Source organism: Paroedura picta, chromosome 3 (assembly GCF_049243985.1).
Source record: "Paroedura picta isolate Pp20150507F chromosome 3, Ppicta_v3.0, whole genome shotgun sequence".
In the NCBI taxonomy this organism is placed as follows: Eukaryota; Metazoa; Chordata; class Lepidosauria; order Squamata; family Gekkonidae; genus Paroedura; species Paroedura picta.
Window position 1 is genome coordinate 24,647,899 of NC_135371.1, and position 20,495 is coordinate 24,668,393.

Here is a 20,495-nt window from a genome sequence, read left to right on the forward strand (position 1 = left end):
CATGCAGTCACTGCTGCCCCTGCTGCCCATCTTGTGAGGCCGTCCATCCTCTCCTGAGGGTGGGAGCGGCTGTGGCAGATGGGCAGCGCTGGTGGCACAGCGGGGGTCAGCGTGGAGCCTTGGCAGCCGCCACCTCTACTACCCATCTTGTAAGGCCATCCCCGCTTTCCTGACCGAGACAGGAAGTGGAGGCAGTGGCGGCACAGACAAAATGTTGGCTTTGGAAGGTGGATTGATTGGTATTACACCCTGCTAAGGTCCCTCCCCTCGCCAAACCCAGTCTTCCCCAAAATCTATTCCCCAAATCTCCAAGGATATCCCAGGTCAGACCTGACAAGCCTAGACCTGAACGAAGCAAAATAGAGATAAAAGTATCAACTTGCTTCTAGAGAGGTTAAGGCAAAATAGGTTAAATTACTAAAATTCCTTGACTGCGGAAGGCACTGGCATACCACCCCGTATTGAGTCTGCCATGAAAAGTGCGTCACCTCAAGGGTCAGACATGACCCAGTGCTTGCACAGGGGATACCTTTACCTTTACCTTAAAATTTTGTTAAACATGTATTGGCTGATATGACCATATATGGTCATGTAAATCCATCCACCCACCCCCGTCCCCAAATGGCCGATGATGGGAAGGGAAGGGGTCCCGGGTGGGCAATACTTCCTAAACATATTCTGCATAGTCACACCATTTCTGGGGTTTCTTGAAGCCTAAGGAATGTTTCAGAAGTTTCTCAGCAGTAAAAAATGGGAGAAAAAGTAGTTCTAGGGGATTTCCAGATCCCACCTTCCTTCTTCACCAGCAGAAAAAAATGGGTGTGTCCAGTCCTGTATATCCTACCTCGTAAGTGGAAACTGTTGTGAGTATGGAATTTCCACAATAATGCAAGGAAACCAGTTTCATCCCAGTGTTGTTCCAGATTGTTAACATATATAGGTAATTATTTGTTTTAAGATACAAAAAAGGAAGAAGAAAGGTTACCTCCCTTGGCTTTTGAAGTTTGTACCATCAAATTAAGGTAGCAACCCAGTTCTTGCTGTCACCAAGCCCCTACCTCTTAGTAATTACTAAAAAATACTCAGGGTAGTATATTTCCTCGTTGACAAGCACCACTGTTTCCTCCGAGGCTTCTATTTGTCATAACTTGTGAGGGAAGCAGCTTGCAGCCCTGCACGCTTGCAAGCTGCACTTTATGGCACTCGGATGGAAAACAAAACTTTGCCTTCTGTATTTCATTTTTATGGGACACCGAGGTGGGAAAGTTACTGTTCTAACCTAGAAAATGAAAACACCCTTCTCATCCCCTTACCTCCAGCTCACTTATTTTTGCAGGAAGAAACAGGAAGGGGAAGGGGACTGCAAGAAAAGCAAGTTGCTATGGTGTTTCTATTTTTTTTTTTTTTTTGGTTAACAACTAGTGCGATGGTTTAGGGCATGCAAAGGTTAACTCCATTACATTATGGCCATATATAATGTATGCTTGCTCATACTTGGTATTATGAGACTTTGGTGGAAATCGTTCATCGCCAAGCCCAGTGGAGAGAGCAGGTGGCTTGTGGATTAGCAGATTATCTATCCTTCACTGATGACTCATAAGGTATTAACTAATATAATATATATTAGTTAAATGGACAGTAGTATTGATTAAGATGGTGCATACAGCCCCGAATGCTTCTGCCTATTGCTCTGGATACCTCCTCACCAAGTGAGGCTTATATTTTACTCATGCGCCATCCATGTGGTCTTATTTAAGGCTGCATGGAAAAGCAGCACTAAACTACCACTGCATGTTCCAAAAGCAATTTGGCATGGGACTGTTGCTAGCCAACTAAAGTAGTAGATCTAATAGTACACTGCTAATGCACATTGACCCTTTGGGTTTTAAGCATGATTTGTAGAGCTACAACAAAATGTGCATTCTTCCTTCTTTTAATTTGGGGAGTTGATATTCCCCCTTCCTAATTTTTTTTTAAATTCAGAGTTTATTTCATTCTTGTTTTACAGCCATCTTTTATCTGTTCTGATAATTTTTTATAACTTCTTAACATAAGGTGACCAGATTTCAATATTGGTAAAGTGGGGCACCATTGACCGGGGTGGGGGGGGGGTCCTTGATTAAAAATTTGGTCTATATGGAGCAACAAAAAGTTTTATAGAATGCATAGAACTCAAAAATAGTATTGTAATATATATATTTTAATTTCAACATAAGTACAATTTGCCAAGTGCCCCCAGATGTCCCTCCAAAAGTGGGACAATCTGGTCACCTTATCGTAACATGATGACATGATGTATGATACGCCCCTTTGTCTCTTTGTATACAATCACTTATTATTCAACGCTCAACTGCTACCTCGGCTTTTTGAAGATCAGTTCCTGCTTTTTAAAAGTATGTTTTAACTTTCACGCTTTGAGAATGGGATTGGGGGTGTGTGGTTTTTTGTTTGTTTGTTTTAGTTTTTTTTTTTTGAGGGGGTAATGGAGTCTTACTGTAGTTTTGTAATATTTACTTTTTTTGACAACTATGCACCTAAATCACAACTTCAGCACCATGTGATTGTCCCATTAAACCTCCACCTTCATGAATGCTCATTGTGAATGAGCAATTAATACCCACCAAATACCCACCAGCTGACCATTCTAAATCATCTAGCTAACAAAATGGGCTACCAGCATCTTCCAAGCTCTCAACAAGAGACATTAATGTGGTTGCCAATTTTACTATCGAAGTTTATTGAGCAGGCCAGATCATCTACTGTGATTTTACTGTGTAGCTTAAAGAGCCCCTATGAAGAACTTACTTTTAAATGGAGTCTGCGTGCTACCAACATTTGGATGTTCCCTAAAGTTTTGACACTAAGCTCACTCATATCTCACATTCCACCCCTCTCCTATGAGGAGCTCTGAGTTGTGTATCTGAATGGCATGGGTCCCCCTTTTTTATTTACAAGGATGCTTAAAAAAAGTTAGATTGGACTGGCCCCAAATCACCCAGCAAGCTTCATGACCCAGGTCTCCCCAGTTGATCACCTAACCTACATCTCACAGGCTCTACGTTTGTGTGTGTTGGCACCTCACCCATTTCTTCAGTGTGGAATGTTTCATCGGTGTTCTTCCTACAGTAACAGCTACTGTGTGGGCAGGTGCAGGGTCATGGGTGCTGAGATGATTGACAGGCAGCAGGTGCATTGAATGGGTGCACTCAAGACCTAATCTCCTGCCATGCATATTTGCTTTATGAATCCTGGCTACTGATCTGTCATATGTGTTCTGCATTAGTGAACAGAGATTAGTCTGCCATGCTGAACAACAAGTGGTAAACTCAACGGCTAATGAAAGCTTAGAAGATAAAAATAGGGTGGCAGGAACAGGAAATTCAAGACTGATTGGAACATAAAGAGGGGTGTCCTCATAGAAGTGCAGGAGTCTTAAACCCCAAGTAGTGGCTGACTGTACCTCAGGATTCTTATATGGATGAATATAATGTCTCAGTCTTTCTTTTTTTAAACTTTTGATTGTTTCTGATCTTTTTTTTTACAACAGTGTGCAAAAACTACCCCTTAATTGCTAGTACAGGACAAAGAAAGATGGAAAATAGAAATGAAAATGGAATAAGAAGCAGTAGTTTTACATAATGCAGGATGTCAATTCATGGAACAGAGTTCATGGAGCTGAAGATCTTAGGGTTGCCAACTTGCAAGCAATCATAGACTCAGAGTAAGAAGGGGCCATACAGGCCATCTAGTCTAACCCCCTACTCAATGCAGGACCAACCTAAAGTACTCATGATAAGTATCTGTCCAGGTACTGCTTGAATACTTGAGGTAGACCTCAACTTGATCCACTCATGTTCTTCTGCAAGAGTTCACTTGAACATAGGTAGTTATGTCATAGAATCAAAATATACTCGGACCTTTAGTTCTTTAGTTCTATGGCAGCATCATAGAATTTGTGTATTCCCCATTCTGTTCTGAAACTTTTTTTAAAGAATGAAGCCATGGTCTGTATTATGAACTGACCCAGGGGTAGTCAACTTGTGGTCCTCCAGATGTTCATGGACTACAATTCCCATGAGCCCCTGACAGCATTTGCTAGCAGGGGCTCATGGGAATTGTAGTCCATGGACATCTGGAGGACCACAGGTTGACTACCCCTGAACTAACCTATTGCTTTTTTACATCTCTTTCACCCTAATAGAGTTTACCTCTCAGAGAGGAGGAAAAAACCTTTAAAATAGATTTTCACCAACAACAGAGGAAGACTTTTCCTTCTTGCAACTAAGATTTACACAGGTATCTATGTTGAACCAATCACTTTGAAAAACTGGCACACACATGCCCCCGCTTCTTGCACATACAAAGAGACCGCATACCTGAAGGTTCATACCTGAAGGTTCAGAGGACTGCAGATATCACTGAGGCTCATCAGACAAAAGGTGGCATGGTATAGAACTTGGAAGCCAAGAGGGCTTGATACTTGGGTAGGAGACCACCAAATAAGGCTCTGAAGAGAAAAGCAATGGTAGATAATCTGACTTGACAGCGCTTACATATGTAATCTACCCAGAAAACTTTATCTTCAATGTTTTTGCCACTTAGACTGTTTATGCACTGGAGGTTTCATGCCAGGCTGCAGGCTGAGGTTTTAGTCGTGGCCGGTTGTCCCACCTCTTCCTGCATCCACATGGGGGAGCATTTGGCCTGGTGCATGTCGTCCGCCCCTGATTTGTGCTTCTGCACAGGAGCTGGGGCAGTGAAGTTCCCAGTGCATAAACGGTCTTAGAGAGTGTCCTGAGAAATGTCTAAATAAGTATAGCTTAGAAATATAAATTTTGGAAGGTAATAATTGTAACAACATTAATGCTGCCTAGCCAGGAAAGATCCAGTTAGTTCCAAACCATAAAATCTTTGCAATGAGAACTAATAGTATCTCATGATTGCTGTTTATATGGCCTTGTTTTGTTGATCATTTTAAACAAGGTTTTCTCATAGTCTGAGATGTTACTAGTTATTTCCAAATGGTTCTAACCCATTTGCGTTGGATTGGAATGCATATCTAGAATAAGATTTCAGACTTTCTGCTATTATTTTTATTCAAACATTGGTGTTCTTTCATAATGTTCAATTAGTTACTGCACAGTAGCTAGAACTGTGTTTTCTGTGAGGTACATTATCTATTTGAATTACTTTGATCTCTGTATTATTCCCGTTAGCTGCTTTGAAGGGCTTTTTAAGCAAAGAAAATGGTTGAACCAACAGATCACAGAATTTTTCAGTAAAACTCAGCAGGGAATTCATGCTTGCCAGGAGCTTTTGGGTTGTTGTGTTTTTTTTTTAACCCTCTGGATTATGTCTTGGGCCCCTGTAGGTGCAACTTCCTGTTCAAGTCATAACAGCATATTCTGATGAGAACGTATTAGGTAAATTAGCACGCAAAAACTGTGTAATGTCAGCATTTACTGGCATCTCCCACATATATGAGATTGCAGAGTAATTAGCAATTGCTTCAGCTGTTTGTGTGGATTTGGTCAGGTAAGTTTCTCCTTCTCAGCTTTTAATTATGGGAATCATTCCTATTTTGATCTTGCAAGAGAGCTTCCTCCCCCTCCTGGTTAAACTTCAGTCAGCTCTGCCTTCTTTTTCAAGGGAGCTCTTGTTTTATTTAAAGAGCTTTCTGAGCTGTTCTTATTTGAGATAACTGCAATTTAATTTTTTTTTAGAAGAAACAGTTTTTCTTGTTTCTAGAATTTCAAACTTGTTGAAACCCAGAGTGCAACTAAATTAATATGCCGCAGGTAAAAATAACAACACATTTTATAGCATTCACTTGTGTGTGCCAGCTTCATCACATGGATCCTTTTTTTTTTTTATCATTTATGTAACTTCTTTCGGGACTTTTTAAATACTGGGAACATTAATGCATTTGCCCCACTTATTAAAAAATCCCATGCAATCTTTATACAGAACCCATGTATGAGATTGTTCTGGGGGAAAAAATCTTATATTTCTCAATCAACTTCTTTCATGGCTTCCCTATTAAAATGATTCGGTGAATACCCAATCCAATATTTTGTCATTTGTTTTTCTAAGGACAAACATGCAAGAGATCCAATGGCTCATGTTTTTCCTTCATATGGAATTGTATTTGCCAGACATGAGGGGTAACTGGAAGATCAATACCGGAATGAATGCCAGGGACATGGTGAGAGAAACTAGAATCTCCTTCCTGTGGATGTATAGAATACATTATTGCCAAGAGGTGCTCAAGGGAGATTCCCCACGATTTCTTTTCAGCATCTTTAGAATCTTAGACTTTAATTCTGTTATAAATCAGCCCAGTGACTGATTTATAACAGAATTAAAATTTCCATCAATTAGCAATGCACCTTTACCAAAGGTTTCGAGTTTCTGCAAAGTAGTCTGAATGAATGTATATTGATTGGAATTTGGGGGTGTATAATGAGCATATAGTTAAACAGAGAGCCAGCAAAGGTGCTTTTAACAGAAATAAATCAACCTTAGGATCTATTTCTGTAACCATAATTTTAAAAGGAGAGTATTTGGAAAGAAGAATAGCTACTCCACTCACCTTCAAGGAACAAGCTGATGCATACTGACTAACAAGCCATTTTTATTTTAAGAAATAAGGATATGGCTCTCCTTTTTTTTGCCACCAGTGTGTCTATTCACAAGGTGGATTCGTTTCCAACTGTGTCCTTACCAGTGAAAAGCACACGCCACGAGATCCCAGGCTAGAAAGTTTAAGAATCAACATAGAAGTTTAAGAATCAACACATGGATTTGAGTTATACTGCATGAGACAATTGGTCCATCTATTTTTTATTATTATGTCACCTTCTGCGACTGGTAGCTCCATTCCGTTTATTCAGGGAAGATGTCAAAAACAAAAACAAAACAAAAAAAACCCTCCACTGGCAGCTGGACTCTCGAAATGTATCCACTGAGTCTCTATTACATCAAGAGAATATAAGACTATGTTAAGATATAAAATAAATTAACATAAAACATTAATATGTACAGAGAAACACATATTTAAACCCTTTGTATCTAAAAAAACCTAAGATTAAAATTGCCATCTATTCTAGAGATGTCAGTACTTTAATACTTTGGCTTTAGGGATACCAGGTCCCCCCTTGGTCACCAATGTAGGATGGGTGTAGGCAAAACATAACCCTTTTAAGGCAAAACATAACCCTTCTAATTTGGTGAGACTAGATTGAATTGTTGCTGACCTAGCATGTAGATAATGATCCTGATCCCACCTCCAAGCACAGGGCTGATGAAGCCACACACCTGGGCACTCCCAGAAGGGCATGACGAAAAGTCATCTGTATACATTCCTTATCTAAGGGCTCGGGTCCAAATTGGGATTCCACTTCAGATCTGGGCTATCACATTTTTCTTAAGTGCTTGTAGAAGCAAGGGCATATGGTGGCAGTTCTCCATGGTCTCAGAGGAGGATCTTGGCCAGCACCTGATGCCCAAAACCTCTTAACTGGAGATGCTGCCGATGGTATAGGGGGGGCCTTACCATTGAACTACAGTATACCAAAGGGACGATGGAAAAGTCAAAGTATGCTAAAGAGATCCAAGAAGTACTTGAGTTTTTAGAAGGGGTCTTGAAGAGAGGCCAGCAGAAGAAGAGAATAAAGGTTAGGCATAGAGAAATCTGGAAGTAGCTGAGAGGGGTTTTTTACAGCAAAACATTTTAATGTGCCGACAACCCTTTTAAACATTTCCTGCATCCAAGTTGGCTGGGGGCAATTTCCAAGTGAGCACCAATGGGGCATCCTCAAGGAATGGCCTCCTTGGTGCATTACCAGTTTTACACTTGGGGGTGTCGCTTGGCTGTCAGCATTTATTTTAACTGCTACCGTTAGGCAACACCTGCATGCAAGTCTCATGAGACTGTCAAAGCAATAATCCACCTGACATCTTCTTTGTCTGCACACATTTTATTGTTTTTATAGCCTACTCCTCTACAGAGCCATTGTAGGCATACATTTTATGCCCGGGTGACCTTGAGGGGAAAACCCATTGTCATGTAACCAACTCTATAAATTCTCATGTACCACTTTATTTCCCTGCTTCCCTCGTCTTTTCTTTATGACGAGCCAAAGCAGTGTACTACGAATAACGAAGCTACAATTCCTTGGGATCTGCAAGGAATCTAAAGTACATAATTATTGTATCATCTGCGGATTACCATATCTTTATGTAACAACCGTGGGTTTCCCTTCAAGAACTGGTGCCACGCAAAGAAGGAAAAGGTTTTAAATATAGTCGGAGTTATGATGACTTTCACTTGACAAGATCCAAGAACACAATAAAATCTGTGGAGTAGAACTTTTTTGCATTTCGACACCCCCCCCCCACACACACACACACATCTGCAACCCACTGACCCCACACCCAAAAACATGTTTTGGGAATCAGGGAAACTTCCTGAATAGCATAAGTAGGATTTCCAGCCTCCAGGTGTTGCCTGGGGATTTTCCAGAATTACAACTGATAGCTAGATTACAGAGGTAAGTTCCCTGGAGAAAATGGCTGCTCTGGAGGATGTGTGTGTGTTGTTATGCCCTATTGAGGTCTTGCTGCTCCCTGTCAGAATCCCCAGGTTTTCTGCCATGATTTTATTCTGTGCCAATGATTTGATCTTGTTGCCTGTTAAGGTGTTACTCTGACCTGTCTTGCCCTGATGTAGCACAGATGCTTTGGTTGACACCCCAAGGTCCTTTCTTGCCGCTATGTTTTATGACTCCCCATCTGTCCTTCACAATCTTTCTCCTCCCTTTCATAAGCTTCCCATAGTTCCCAGACTTCTTGTCCCAGATGGCCAAATGTCTTATCTCGCTTTTTTTGACTTCTTTGAACTGGGCCTGGTTCGAATTCCTAGGGGAGGGGAAAGCAAACCCATGTATTACTTGTTCTATGCTTTGTACCTCAGTTCTGATTATGCCTTCATTCTAGATGCTTTCCATTTTCTTAAATAAATAAACTTTCATTCTATGAGGTTACATATTTAGAAATTGAAGTTCTCACACTACCAGGACTCCACCCACCTAAGGTTTCACCACCAAATCTCCAGGAGTTTTTCAACCCAGAACTGGCAACCTTGGGTCTATAGTGGAAGGGAGTATCAGTGGAAACTGTTCCTTCTCCTCTGATGACAGAAGTTCCCTTCCTTCACTGAAAACAAATTGCAGAATACAGTGCTTCATCTTGTTCCTGAAACTGAAATTTTCTTTCAAAAGATTCCAAAGGGTTGTACGTGCACAACTGGCTACAAATTTTGGCTCCTTTATGTCTTTTCTTGTCTTCTACATTCTACATATCTGGATTCTTTAGTTGTAAATAGTTTAGCAGTCCATTTGTGTGCATTGCTACAACTTCATATAAAAAGATAGTAGAGCTGTACATACATTTATGTGAAGACTGTTTTCTGGCATGGATGAATTAACCCATTTTTGCTTCTTCTTATGCTCACCTGTTATCACTGTGAGCCTTTTCATTTCAGGAAGGAGACCCAGCTCAGTTGAAGAGCCTCTGCTTGGCACACAGAGGGTCCCAGGTTCAATCCTTGGCATCTCCAGTTAAAGCAGTGATTCTTAACCTGGGGGTTGGGACCCCTTTGGGGGTCAAATGACCCTTTCACAGGGGTCGTGGCAGGGTGAGCAGCTTGGCCAGGGGGGAGCGCTGCCACTGTTGCCGCTCCTCCTGAAGGCGCCCGCCAATTTATATACAGTCATCAACAATGGATCTTCACACCTTTGGTCAGTTTCAGTTTAATTTCTGTGAAAGAACACTGGCATAAGTTTATAGTTGGGGGTCACCACAACATGAGGAACTGTATTAAAGGGTCAAGGCATTAGGAAGGTTGAGACCCACTGAATTAAAGGATCTGGCAGTAGGTGATGGGAAAAGCCTGTGCTTGAGACCCTGAAAAGACGCTGCCAATCTGAGTAGACAATAAACCTGATGAACTGGTAGTCTGAGTCACCATAAGGCAGCTTCATCTGTGTTCATCTCTTTACCCCTATTAGATGGCTTCTTTTATCACATTTTTATGCCATCAACACAACTAACAAGCTATTTTCATAAAAAGCCACCAGTATGGTAGGTTTTTTAAAAAACAGCAGCAGTTTCAGTCCAAGTATCACTATTTTAATAAATTAATAATAAAATATGCATGGCAACCCCCTGGCAGACAGGGAAGTAGATAGGGGGTGTCATATAGAGCAGGGGTAGTCAACCTGTGGTCCTCCAGATGTTCATGGACTACAATTCCCATGAGCCCCTGCCAGCATCTGGAGGACCACAGGTTGACTACCCCTAATATAGAGCAATAAATGGATGGAATATAGAGCATTAAATGAATGGAATGAGGAGAATCTGCTCATCCCAAATATGAATCCAAATACCTCCTTTCCTGAACACTGGAGTCATCTAAGTCCTGTTTAAGATCAGAACATGCAATTATCAGAATGATGCATTACATTTCTTTTTTCTGGATTGCATCACTTCAAGATGCAAATGCTCCCTCACCAAACTGACCCCTCTGCTCTTGGAAAGATAGCAGACTAGAATAAAAAAAAGGTTAGCTCTCTTTTAACCCTCTGATTGTTCGTGTTCAATGAAGTTTGTTTCCATAGAAAAGTTAGAAACATATGGGATCATAATTGAAATGAGACAATTCAGACAAAATGTCACAAATTAAAGAACAAATCCAAAAGCACAGACTGCAATGGTTTGGCCATCTCTACAGAATGAACACCAGCAGACTGTCTCATAAACTCTTCTGGCAAGAACAACCAACTGAATGGAAGATCCAACAACTTGTGCCAAAGAAAACATGGATTAAACAGATCGAGGAAGACCTTAAAGCCAGCGATTGACTAGCCATATGGCCAAAACTACTGCCACCAATTTCCATGAGTGGTAACATATTATAAATAAGGCAAAAAATCCAGTGGCACCTAAAGTAGCGTATTGGCTGAGAGAACAACCTGTTCCACCAACTGGAAGAAGGAGAAGGAGAAGGAGAAGGAGAAGGAGAAGGAGAAGGAGAAGGAGAAGGAGAAGGAGAAGGAGAAGGAGAAGGAGAAGTAACAATAACAACAACAACATCATATGCTCCCTGTGAGATGGAAGAGATGAGGGGAAATGCTTCTGTAACACATAATGCTCAGTTCTGCTGATTATGTAGACTAGTATCCAAATCAGGAGAATTTGGGTGCACTTAATTTCTTGTATAGCGTACTTTGCATACCTTGTGGGACCACTGGCTTTTTGCAGAAATGATTAACATCACAAATCTATACTTTTTGAAAACAAGAAGAATAAATAAACTGCCACCAGAAAGCCGCAACTGTATGGTTACACAAATTATGTAAGGCTTCCCCTTGCAAAGCAAAAGATACATGGTATTATTCGCATGTGTTTTCGAGTTAGTCAGGCATGGCAACCCTTTTTCCATCTCTGATCTGCTGTTAATGCAAAGACTAATCTTGGTGAAAGAAGATTAATGATGAGATCAGGAGTTAGCTGGGTATGTTTTCAAATACATTTGTGGTAGAATATTTAACAAGGTTCATCTAATGTATATCGGGTATCACTCCAGCACGTAGGTCAAAAACAGCCCTCTGAAAGATACCATAACACCCCCCTAACCAATACTTTGTTTTAAGGTAGGGGTTCCCAAAGTGGGCTACGCACTCCCCCCCACCCCCACCCCAGGACAAGTGGAAGGACCCAGGGAGGCGGTGATGAATTTGGAGACTGTAGTGGGGCAGTGGCCTGACTCTTCTTGCTGCAGCTGCACACTCCTATTGAGAGACATTCCAAGGCACCTTGTCATTGCCTCCCTCTGGGTAAAAGCAACCCTGGACATCCTTTTGGTGGTCTCCCAACCCAATGCTGACTAGGGCCAACCCTGTTTAGCTTCCTGAAAGAAATTACAGCTTCAGAAGGTTGGTTGGATGGGATCATGTTCCTGTTGAGCTCCTTCCCCTCTTCAGACTTCGTCCTTCCCAGGCTCCACCCCAGATCTCCAGGAATTTAACACAGAGTTGGCAACCCTTTCCCCAAAAGTGTTCATATTTGGGAGGCTGGAAAGCCTTCTCCTGCTTGCTCCTGGCCATGGGATTTCCATTACTTGTTTCTCTCTCTCCCCTCTTTCTGTCTTTCTCCCCCAATGAGGACCCAAAATTCCTTTGATAAATAACTTTACAAATAACATATATATATATTCCAGACTAAAATATGGCTGCTGCACAGCAGCCCAAAAAGAAGTGTAGGCAATATAGTGTGTTTTGAATTTGCAGTAACCTAATGCCAGGAAAGAGGTGTGTGTTCGTATGTGTGGGAAGGTGTTTTAGGGATGTGGCTTAAGAGCCAAGGGGGAGGCAGCCCAAAAAGGTTTGGGGGCCATTGCTTTAAAGTATAGCATCAAACATTGTTTAAATATATAAAATAATCAATTTCCTGTAGGTATGAGCCAAACTGATAAATTTCCTAGTACATTTCCTAGACAGCCAGTTTGTTGTAGTGGTTAGGAGTGAGGATTTCTAATCTGGCATGCTGGGTTCGATTCTGTGCTCCCCCACATGCAGCCAGCTGGGTGACCTTGGGCTCAACACAGCACTGATAAAGCTGTTCTGACCAAGCAGGAATATCAGGGCTCTCTCAGCCTGTTTTATTTATTTATTCAATTTATAGTTCACCTTCCTTCTTGTACTCAAGGCTGATCACATAATAGCCCCCCATAAAACACCATTAAAACTCTGAAACTATAAAAAAAAAACCACAATCACAAGATGGTAGAAGGAAAAATCCTCCAGCCTCCACACAGAGCAGCAGCCTCTAATCTGGCAAGCCGGGTTTGATTCCCCACTCCCCCACATGCTGGGTAACCAGCTGGGTAACCTTGGGCTCGCCACAGTACTGATAGAGCTGTTCTGACCAGGCAGTGATATCAGGGCTCTCTCAGCCTCACCCACCTCACAGAGTATCTGTTGTGGAGAGAGGAAAGGGAAGGCAACTGTAAGCCACCTTGAGGCTCCTTCGGGTAGGGAGAAGCGGCATATAAGAACCAACTTCTTTAGTAATCTCAGGGCTCTCTCAGCCTCACCTACCTCACAGGGTGTCTGTTGTGGGGAGAGGAAAGGGAAGGCGATTATAAGCCACTTTTGAGAATCCTTCAGGTCGTAAAAAGTGGAGTATAATAAACAACCTTTCTTCTTCGCCATCTTGGTTGCCCTTTTCTGTACTTTTCCCTTTGATTCATTCAGGGTAATCTTCCTTGAGGCCCAGTGAGAAAAGTGGTCTGTGCATATGGCCTTGAGCCTGGGCCGGTGTTCCCCTGCTTCTGAAGGCAGATGGGTTAGTCCAACTTGTCTTCCCAGTTCCCTTCCGTGGTGGTTCAGGGGCAGGGGGGAGCTCACAACACCCAGCCGCTTCACATTCTTACCCTGGGGCTCACAGCATTGGCAGCAGGAGCAGGCTGGGGGAAAGGTTTGTCCTCCATCCAGGTGGCACAGAAGTTTCTGCCCAGGGCTTCACCAGTGGCTCTCCAGTCCCCCCATGAAGGGTCCCCCCTCCCCCAGCCCTTGGAGGGCCTTGCAGTGAGAACACCCCAACTCAGAGCTTACTAGCTGCTGTCCTGTATAAAGTTTGTCTCTCCGGTGCTTGGCATGACATTATACAGCATGCATGGCCCGCCTGACAAAGCGACGTTTATGTCAGATCTGGCCCTTGTAAGAAATGAGTTTGATGCCTCTGCTGTAGAGAGTTCCTGCTATGACATTCCCCGGCAGCCACGGAGTCATTAACAGGTAATGATTTACTTACTATTCCCCAGCTATTTGGGAAGCCCATCCACTCAGCTTGCCTGAAGTGCTGTCAGGACTCTCCGTAAGCCTCCTCCATTCATCATTATCTGCATTCCCACTGTAAACAGGACAGCCCCATTACCAAGTCTAATTACCCGCTGCAAAGACAAAGCGCCGCGTGTCCCCACCTTGCGCCGGAATTAGGAGGCAAAGGTGGAAGAGAGCAGAGAGGGCTTTTAATTAAGCCACGGCAGCTCCCCTTCACAGAGCCTGCCGCTTAATTTAAACATTCTCACGGCAAGAACACCAGGGTCAGACCTCCTCCCTGATCTTGTAAACTTCAGGGGTGACGGCTGCCAAATATAGCACAAAGGATCTATCTGCGTTGGGGGTTTCGCATCTGATGCCTGGTGTTTCCAATACTCTAATTAGAAGCAACAAGAATGCGGCGGCAACCTCAAAGTGTGTATCCCCCCCCCCCCAAATTTGGGTACAATCTGTCACCTGTTGGGCACAAGCACTGAATGTTTCCAGAAAGGACTATAGATTCCAACCGCTTGGGGTTCCTTTTGCCCTTCGAGGACCTTATTATGCTGTTCCCCGTCCCAGTGTTTATTTCTCCTAAATCAAACTTCTGGAATTAGAGACGCAGGGACACGGCGGGTGGATTGCAATCGCCTGGGCTGTTGGTGGAACTGAGCAAGTCGTCTGCTGTCGTGGAAAACCACGTCAACCCCGGCGCTGGTTACTCGGCCCTAACACACACAAACCTTTCTGAGGATTCTTCAGTGTTATCCGCTAATGATTTTCATGCCAACAAGCTAATTATAAAACCAGAATGCGGCAGGAATATCAAATTATGGCTATAATGCTCTGCATAATTGCTTCATATTTAATTAAATGAGATCCGTGCTTTTCGAGGGGATGATAGCTCTTGTTGTCAAACAGGCTTCTGAAGCAGTTAGTGTGTCTTTATTAGGAGTTCCATGTGCAGGGCCACTTCATACTTTATAGAGGCTGTCTGCCCCCCCCCCCCCCCAAGCTAAGCTTGTGTATGGCAGGAACTCCATGCTGCTGCTATGATCTGCATGCGATGCTGACCCTGTCATAGAGAACATCCACATAACTGGAAGAGCAAGCATCAGGAAGATACAGCTCAGGCACAGAGATTGCAAGCCATAAAGCCAACATGGAAAACTATAGAGATGGCAGGCAGCCAGCCTCAATGGCCCAGGCTAGTGCAGTCTCACTAGATCTTGGAAGCTAAGCAGTAGGGATGGGCACACATTATTCCAGTCCCACAGCAGTTTATCTGAACCTGGAGACACTAACTGAAAATCTACTTCTTATTTTCATTGCAACTCTTTTGTGCTGTAATATAATTCCTTAGTCAATTGACACTCCTGGTTCCCACTATCTCCAATGGACCTTCAAGCTTCTCCCGTTGTTCCCAATGGGCAATCCTGTCCTTCCTTTTGATACATCTTCCCAGCAGAACCCAGTGCCCTTCTGCAATGCCAGCTCAACAGGACTGATGTGAAACACAGAATCACACTGCAAGCAAGGGGAGGGGGGAGATTGGAAGCCCAGCAAAATCAGTGCAATGTACTAATGCCCAGCAGAACCAAGTGCCACTGTGGCAATGCAAACAGAAGAGGACTAATCTCAAACCAGAAGACCCCTGCAGTACAAACTGAAGGGGAGATATTTTTTTCATGAACCAGTGCCACTGCAACAGTGCAAAACCAACAAGGCCAAGATCAAGCCAGAGAATCTTTGCAGTAGAAAGTGAAGGTAAGGGGGGGCATTTTTGTAGCCCAAGAGAACCAGTACAATCAAAGAGTGCTCAGGAGAATGTGCTAATGCTACCTCAACAGGACTAATGTCTAGCACAGCATTCCACTCAAAGCTGTGTTTGTGGGGATTTTGAAAGCTCTGTGCAAGAAAATGAGAAGGGAACCCAAAGAAACCCCGATAAAGGGGTTGGCCTCTGGAAACTTACAAGACCAGTTTGAAACCGACAAATGGGCTGTCCTTCTAGAGGATGCCCATAGAGCCCCAAGACATAGAAAGAGAGAGAAAAGAGAACAGCCCAGGACTGGAAAATCCCCCCTCCCGTTACTTTGAATTTCCTGCCCCCTTTGACGTTTTGATAAACAGTCTGTCCAGAAATGAACCCATTAATGAACCAGCAGGAACCTCCACAAACAGTTTGAAAGTTTGTGGAGAGTTTGTGCCAGTTGAGCTACCACAAATTTTACTTTGTGAACCATGAACGGGCCAAACTTTGTGACAAACTTTCGTTTATGAGCCAGTTCATACCCATTCTAATGAGCAGGGTCAGCCTGGTTAGTACTTGGATGGGAGATCACCAAGGAAGTCCAGGTTTACTACACAGAGGCAAATCACCTCTGAATGTCCCTTGCCTTGGAAAACTACAGTAATGGCAGGAGCAACCACTCTATCTCTCCAGGAGACATTTCCTGTCTCCTGGACCCAGTCTGCTACAGCTTCTCTCCACAGGAGATTTAAGCAGCCCTCAGTTGTATGCATTTCACAACTGAAGTTGTGATTGTTTTGCAAGAGCTCCCCATATCTGAACCAAGTGGCCCTTGCCTGTATTACCATTCCCATGTAAACTAAGAGAGCCAGCCTGGTGTAATGGTTAAGAGTGGTGGCCTCTAATCTGGAGAACCGGGTTTGATTCCCCGCTCCTCCATATGCAGCCAGCTGGGTGACCTTGGGCTAGTCACAGTTCTCTCAGAGCTCTCTCAGCCTCACCTCCCTCACAAGGTGTCTGTTGTAAGGAGGGGAAGGATAGGCGATTGTATGTCGCTTTGAGACTCCTTAAGGAAGTAAGAAGCACTCTAGAAAAAATGAGCTCTTCTTCTAATGTCAGGATCAGGGCCTGGTGGCCTCTGTCAAGACAATCTGCTGCTCAGGAGTTGACACAGCACAATAGAAAGTGAAATGATGAGCAGATGCACAATATATTCTCGAAATACATAGAGCCCTGACAAGTGTTAATAGGGTATCCTGCTTGGTTAAAGCAATTCTATTAACACATTATGTTACAGCGGAGGGTAATTGTTTCCGGCAAAAATTGTCCCTGGGACCATGCCCTGTGATATGACCTCATAACAGCGATTAAGTTCTCAAGTCACTAATATACATAAAGACATTTCCTGATCCTTCACAACCGCACAGACGCTGGCATCTTGATCTTGCCAAAGGAAGGTGCAGAGGGAGTGGAAAGGCCAACACAGGCTGACCTAGGAATCACCAGGGCTAGCCTGTCCAAGAACCAGCATGAACCAGCAGCCCAGGGTGCTCCTCCATTCCCACTGCTGACATGAGCCTCAATCCAAAGGGAGGGTAATAAGGTCTTGTTTTCTCTTTGCACAGTCGGTACAGAAAACCTAGAAATGCACACCCTAGATCTGCAGCCAACTTTGAACACACATGAATCAGACCATCAACATCAGGATTGTCTACTCAGATGGGCAGTTACTTTCCAGGGCCTTGGGTGGAGGTCTTTCCTGTGGTGCATGTGGCTTAGCAGAGACTGGGAGCGGGAATCTCAGTTCAAACATTGGGAACGGGCAATTACCATTGGCTGACATGCAGGATTGAGCCTGCTATTGGTTACTTGTTTTGCCCAATCAGGGAGTTCTGCTTAGAGCCAATCACAGGCTTCGGCAGAAACCCCTCAACTGTACATAAGTTCAGGTAATGGACGGTTGGGTTGTTCAGTTGTATGGAATAAATAAAAGAGCTGATGTCTGGCACACAAGTGTCTCCACACCTTATTGAACCCACTATTCAGTATTTCCCATCCCTTAGTTCCAGATCCTCTAACTGGAGATGCCAGGGATTGAACCAGAGACCTTCTGCATGCCAAGCAGATGCTCTGCCACTGAGCCAGGGCCCTCTCTGTGGCTACTTGGAACTATGTGGCATACAGACAGCTTTCTTGAATTAAGATCAACCTTGGGAGACTGCATTTCTGAGCACATGTGTGCATTTAGCTCTAACCCAGGCAGCTGGTGGTGGTGGGGGGGAGTTCAAATGGATTCCCTTCCCTAGCTGCTGTTCCCCATATGGTTCCAGAGATTTTAGAGTGGTTAAAATGATACATAGCTGAGTGACTATGTGGAGAAAGAATTGTTTGTGTAGAGAATGAAAAAAAGGCCTCCTCTTTGCTCAAAACCACGGCTACCCTAGGCTGCTTTCCCTTAAAAAGACAGAACCATATCTTGTGCATGGGAAGGAAGGTACAGCTGACCGCCCTGCTCTACAGCCCAGCTAGAAAACAGCCCTCGTTTCCTTTAGACTAATTTGTGGCTGGCTCAAAGGGGTACACTGAGGTGGGATTTTTCTGGATTTCTTTCACAGCTCCCACCAGAGAACTCAAATGCTCCTGAGGCAGCACAGGAAATGAAGCAGCGCCTGTGCCAAGGCTGTCATCGGGTCCTTTTAGCGGGGCCATTAGGAAGATTAGTTGTTGGCATCAAAAGCATAACTATCATTCCTATGTGGTTCAGCTCCAGACTAAAGACAGAGACACCAAAGACCAAAGGGGGGGGGGGGATAAGACTGTATGAATGGACCACAGCTGCACCTGCTAATAAACCCTGCAGGCCCCTATATTGTGAGGTGAGGAAAAACAGATCCAATCCACTTTATTCAGTAGCCTGGTATAGACTGTTGAAAGGAATAGACTGTGCAACATCACTTAATGCCAGCCCAGGCATCGGAGGCTCAGGGGGAGGCAGCAGAGACTCAGTAAAAGCGAGAGAGCCAGCTTAGTGTTGTGGTTAGGAGTGCACTGATAAAGCTGTTCTGACCGAGCAGTGATATCAGGGCTCTCTCAGCCTCACCTACCTAGCAGGTTGTCTGTTGTGGGGAGAGGAAAGGGAAGGCAAATGTAAGCCGCTTTGAGACTCCTTCGGGTAGAAAAAAGCGGCATATAAGAAGCAACTCTTCTTCTAGATAGACTACTCCCTGACCTTGCTTTCGTCTACTCCATCTAGCTTAGATAGATCACTAGAAGCCTTTTTGTCATGGTCTTGGTCACATTGCAGGGCAAGACTAGGTACTGTTTTGCTATCACTCATTTTGGGCAAAATTCACCCCACTTGCTTTCACGTTGGTTGCCCTAGGTCAGCTTCACAGGGGTGTCACTCAGTGGCCTACCATGTGGCCAGACCCTCCAATAAAGGGGGGCTAACACATGAACAGACTGGCATGTTATCCCTCCCAGTTGGACAAAGGGTGCTCTGTTTCCAGCAGAGAGCTTCTTCTCCCCTCCTTCCTAGTCCGAGACATCTGGACTATAACTGTCAAGGCATCCCTTGGCCCCACCTGGCACTCTGCCTTTCCTATCGAAGATGCTCTCTCACAATAAAGAACTTTGATTTCTTTGCTAAAGAACAAGCAAAGGAATGTATTCCTCAGACAGACAGACGGTTGAATTCCGCTGCATGGAGGCTCAGCTCAGCTTTCTTAGATGGACCCCTGCATGGACGAAAGCAGGCTGGCACCAGCCTGGTTCTCTGCAGTGTGACCTCCCCGAGGAAGGTTCACATGCTTCCCCACCCCACCCCAGGATCCTCAACAGGTTTATGCCCAGCCACTTCCTCCATGCAGAAGGCAATAATGCAGAGGTAAGGAATGGTGCCTGCTGTCCCTCCTTGCAGGGGTAGTCAACCTGTAGTCCTCCAGATGTCAATGGACTACAATTCCCATGAGCCCCTGCCAGCATTTGCTGGCAGGGGCTCATGGGAATTGTAGTCCATTGACATCTGGAGGACCACAGGTTGACTGCCCCTGCCTCCTTGCATGGGGAGCTCATACGCAGTGGGGAAGACAGGGTCCTCTGTGCCACCCTATTATTGCATTGATTCCAGGGGCTCAATGAGGAACTTTCCCAGCAAAAGTTCTCATAAGCTGATAAGCTAAATTAGAAAGTTTTGGGCAACCGAGTTGGTCTATAGAGTCCATTTTTCCGGACACTTTTCAAGGCAAAGCAATAATGTCCCCCCCCCCCCCCCCCGGTTTCAGATGGATGAGCCAGATCAGCATTAGGGAAGCAATCCGATGCAAAAATATTGTTAGCGGATATATTATGTGATTCAACATCTGCCCTTGTCACAAATGGCTTTCTATGACGGGCCCGCTTCTCATAAATCCAGCTGATGAACCACATTGATTGGCAAAAGCAGGTTCTGGCACCTTTTTGTCAATTGCTCAGTAGTACAGCTGAGTTTATGTCAAAAGGTTTTTTTCCATTCCCTGGACCTTCATTTCCTTGATCTGCTCGACTAAGTGCATTCTGCTGCATTTAACAATGATTGGGGAAGGCTGGGAAGCCATTCGGGGCCCAGTTTATGGCTTTCCAAGAGATAGAGGGAAGAAGTGTATGGGGAGGTGGGGGGAGGGGAATGATAAAAGCCAGAAGGCTGAAGTCAGCACATACTTTGTCTGTGTTTTTGGTAGGTTATGGAGACAAAGCGGGTCTCAGCAACAAAAATCTCCACCACCTTTGTATCTTCAGTGAAAGCAGGCTGTTACCCAGGGCTTTTCACGTAGGTAGGCAGTGTACTTCTATTCCACTTTTGTTGTCCTGATCTTCTGCGC